Genomic DNA, 4,832 nt, shown 5'->3' on the forward strand with positions numbered 1-4,832 from the left:
ACTAGATTTCATAGTGCTGGAAAATATTATACAGGCTCTTGAGAAAGAAAAGTTATCAAAAAGTATTACCCAGATGTGAACCATTCGAGCTACGGTAATGAATAACCTGGCAAGATCTGCCCATTGGTGCAATAGTGGCATGAATGGGGTAACCAACTACTTCTGACTATGTTAAAGGTTCACCTCACAGGACAGAATTCATTCCTGGTACTGTAAACTTGGCCAAGAAAACTCCATGGCTAAGGAGATCATAGAACCTAGGGAAGAACATATTACTATTACATTGCTAAATCGACACAGGGTCTAACTGCTGTCTAAATGCTTGTCTGTATACCCACAAATTAGTGCAGCTCTCAACTGTCATCAGAGATACTCCTTTCTGCAGCAGTTAGTGATTGATACGGGTACTCACAGCTGGTCAGAGTACAGAGAATGAGTAACTGTGGAGTGTGCAGACCTAAACTGGACATCTATGTCACATTGCCTCCCCACAAGCTTCAGGGAACTTTGTAGAACATGGAACAGAGAGATCGTAAGAGCTAGAGGTTGAGAAAGACTGTGACAGAACACTAATTAGGGCCATGGCAAGGCTGTTGCACCTGTGAATTCCCAGCAGCTGTGGTTAGTTACACAAGGTCAAGCCCATCAAAACTCTAGTGTAGGTGGAGGGGGCTCATTAAGCTCTACCCCTAGCTGAGGAGCTTTGGCAGTTGAAGGCTGCAGGGGTAAGGGCATCCCATTTTCTTTGGGGAAGTGGCCCTAGTCGGTTGCCCATGCTTCAATGTATAACTCCATACCCATCTATGTATGGACAATACTGAATGACCTTGGTGGGTTATGAAAAGACATAAATTTGGAAGAAGACTATGGAATGGGGGTCTGAGGGGAGTTGGAGGGCTAGAAGTAAATATGATGAAAATACATATATACACATATGAAATTCTCCAGTAACTGAATGTAAAATATTTCTAAAGTAAGAAGATGTTCTAGATTAAGAAATCCTGTCCTCCCAGTATTGTTTGGGAAGGGTTTCAATTCCCTAGTTCTGTGTAAAAATCTACCCCAACACTTAGTAACTTCCAACTGCTATCACTGGATTCACTTGAGGCTTTTCACTAGAGTTCGGATTCATCTGGGTGGGTCTTCTCCAGATCTGGTGAGTGGTCCTCTGTGAGGCTGCACAGTGGGAGTTAGAGCAGGTAGCACCAGGTATGGCTCAAATGTTGGCACAACTGGACTCTCTCTCTCTCTCTCTCTCTCTCTCTCTCTCTCTCTCTCTCTCTCTCTCTCTCTCTCTCTCTCTCTCTCAAGTAGTCTCAGATGTTTCCTCATCCCTGTAGACTCCACATGTCTCCTGCAGCATGTCCCACATGATACCTCAACGTTCCTAGGAGCACTGAAACAAAAGCAGGTTCTTTGAAGAATGGATTCCTTCCTATCACAACCCAGTCTATTGCCTGGACCCAATACGAAGGTGCCCTTCCCCACCACCTCAGGCACAGGTTCTCTTCTATTGTTGTCCCCCTCACTCTAAACAGAGGTGCCCCTCTTTTGTAGTCCCCTCCATCCAAGCATAGATTCCCTTCTATTCCAGCCCCACACTCAGAACAGGGTTACCCCTCTATTGTAGTTCCCTGACACCCGACAGAGGTGCCTTTCTTTTTATTATTATTACATTTTTTCTATTTATTTTACATACCAACCACAGCTTCCCCTCCCCCCTCTCCTCCCACTCCCTCCACCCTTCCATATGCCCCCAGCAACTCCTGAGAAAGGACAAGGCCTCCCATGAGAGTCAACAAAACATGGCATATCAAGCTGAGGCAGGACCAAGCTCCTCCCCACTGCATCAAGACTGAACAAGGTATCCCACCACAGGGAATAGGTTCCAAAAAGCCAGCTCATTCACCAGGGACAGATCCCAGTCCCACTGCTAGGGGCCCCACAAACAGAATAAACTTCACCCTCATGAAGAGGACCTAGGTCGGCCCCATGCAGGCTCCCTACCTGTCGGTCCAGAGTCCATGAGCTCCCACTAGCTTGGGTCAGCTGTCTCTGTGGTTTTCCCTGTCATGATCTTGATGCCCCTTGCTCATAGAATCCCTCCTTCCTCTCTTTAGCTGGACTTCCGGAGCTCGACCTGGTGCTTGGCTGTGGATCTCTGCATCTGCTTCCATAGTTACTGGATGAAGGTTCTATGATGACAATTAGGGTAGTCACCAATCTGATTACAGGAGAAGGCCAGTTCAGGCACCCTCTCCACTGTTGCTAGGAGTCTTAGCTGGGGTTGTCCTTGTGGATTCCTGGTATTTTTCCTGGCACCAGGTTTCTCCCTAACCTCATAATGCCCCCCTCTATCAAGATATCACTTTCATTGCTTGCCCTCAGAGGTGCCTTTCTAGTCTAGCCCCACCACCATGAACACAGGTGCCTTCTATTTTAGTTCCCCAGACCCAAACAGAGATGCCTTTCTTTTCCAGTCTCCCCCTGCAAATAGAGGTTCCCTTCTACTCTAGTCCCCCAGTTCCAAACAGAGGTTGTCTTCTTTCATAGTTCTCCCCAACCCAAAACAGAGGCGTCCTTCTATTCTCGTGCACTGTGTCACTTAGCAGAGGCTTAGACGCCACACACAGGCCACTCCACTCCAGGCACTCTCTCTTCTCCACACCTGGGCTCATTTATAAACCTCTCTTACAAACCTTTCAATCCCATACACATTTATGATATGACTATTTGGGTATGGGGCACTGTACTTTTTTTTTTTTTTGGAAACTTCTGAATGAATCACAATTATTTGGATCCTTGAAGAGTTAATAGTGCATCTAGCAAGGAGGGTTCGAATCCATGTTCCCAGATACTAAACAAATGAGTTCAGAGTGACATCAAGGCTAAGTGGTTGCCCAAGAGCCATTGACCTAACAGGATGAATACTTGGGCAGAAAGAGGCATCTGGTTACCCTAGCAAGGCATAATTTTTGTAAGAATTTAAAGTTGTTACCACTGTGTGGCTTTTTATTGTGATAGTTAATATTGTCAGCTTGACAGGATTTAGCATTACCATGGAAATAAACCTCTAAACATGTCTATGAGAAAAATTTTAGACTAGGTTAATTGAAGACCGAAGACCACCCAAATGTAAGTATCACTATTCAATCATCTAGGAGTTAGGACTGAATAAAAAAGAGAATGTGAGCTGATTAGCATTCATCTCTCTCAACTTCGAACTACAGATGAAATGTGATCCACTGTCCCATGCTCCTCCCTCATGACTTCCCCACCGTAATGGATCATACTTTGGAACTGTGAAGCCTAAATAAACCCTTCCTTCCTAAAGTTGCTTTCTTGGGTATCTTGTCACAGCAACACAAAAAGTAACTAATAAAATTATTTAGATACATTCTTAGGTTTGTATTTAAATTGTTACATATTTAGTGTTTAAATTTATGTATAAGACCTTTGCCCTGTAAGACCTAGAACCACTTGCCTTGTTCATAATAATCGCCAATGACACGTTCACTTATTTTTTGAGCAAAGGTTCTTTAATTAGATTTTGCAAATACACTGGAGAATCTTGTGATGTTGCCTGCATCAGATGCAATGTTGTGGGATATTCACCAAAGAAGACTACTTGAACATGGGTTTAAACCAACAGAAAATCTTTATTAGCTGTCTGAGGGCTATACTGGGTGCTCTGTATCCCAGTGCAGCCCTGAGCCTTTCTCAGGATGAATTTTTAAGCACACACACACACACACACACACACACACACACACACTCAAAATGTTCTGGGTTGACACACTTCAGTTAACAAGAACAGTTAGCCAGAAGCAGAACTACAGAAGCCAAAAAGCAAGGTTAGTACATTTAGAGACTTTCCCAGAACTATGAACATTGATGGATTAGGTCTTTGCATGTTTTTGGAGGGGGCGCAGTTGGTGATGTCTATGTGCTGAGTTTTACAGCCTGATTGGCACTACTATCATGGAGTCAGTTGTACTAAGGTCTGGGGCTCTATTACACAATTCTGCACACTACTTTGTAACTGGACCTGTGGCGACAGAACCTCTCATCTTGCCTTTATTGTTTACTGTGACCCCTGCATTGTCTTCAAAAGAAAGACACACACTGTCCTTTCTTCAATATTCATTGTTGAATTGCCCTTGCAGGATGCACCTTTTTTTTTTTCTTACCTCTTGCATGCCTTTCTTAACTGTGGCCGTCACCGATCGCCTACACTAGCACTGGAAAGTTTGTTCAGTTGTGCCTTGATTCCCTTCGCAAACACGAAATACAAAGTTTTGGCTCCTATATTGTCAGCATGGTTGATCACAACTCCTACCAGAAGAGCCAGGGAAATCTGAAATTCACTCAAGAAGATGCACCAAGTCCTTGCTTAGACATCTTGAGCACCCAGAAAGTAAAGGCATTTCGTTTTTTGGATTTTTGATAGTACTGGGATTAAACTCAGGGCCTTGAGCATGTTAGATAAGCACTCTACCACTGTGCTACTTCACTTCCCAGTTCACTTTTCAGCTTAACCTACCCTGTGACTGCTGAATGTCTAGGAAATTCTACTTTACTACACATGACACATACGACGCTGCTTAAAAAAATACTCAGAAAAGCCACACCTGTATTCTCAGTACTCATAAGGCTGAGACAGGAAGATTCCCATGAGGCAACATGAAAACTTTTTTTACATAGCTTATTTTAATTGAGGTTTGAAATCCATGCCACAGCTTGCAAAGATATTCTTCTCAATATGGCTGCTGCTGAATGAATGAACTTTCTATTCATGACAAACAGTTACACGAGGAGCAGGGCATGTAACT

At 43.8% G+C, this 4,832-nt stretch overlaps 1 pseudogene; it reads right to left on the bottom strand.

The window, feature by feature from the left end:
- Positions 1–3,956: 3,956 nt before the first annotated feature.
- LOC131900213 (large ribosomal subunit protein uL14-like) lies at positions 3,957–4,401 on the bottom strand (annotated as a pseudogene).
- Between the last annotated feature and the right edge of the window lie 431 nt (positions 4,402–4,832).

The sequence above is a fragment of the Peromyscus eremicus genome, chromosome X (genome assembly GCF_949786415.1).
Source record: "Peromyscus eremicus chromosome X, PerEre_H2_v1, whole genome shotgun sequence".
Lineage (NCBI taxonomy): Eukaryota > Metazoa > Chordata > Mammalia > Rodentia > Cricetidae > Peromyscus > Peromyscus eremicus.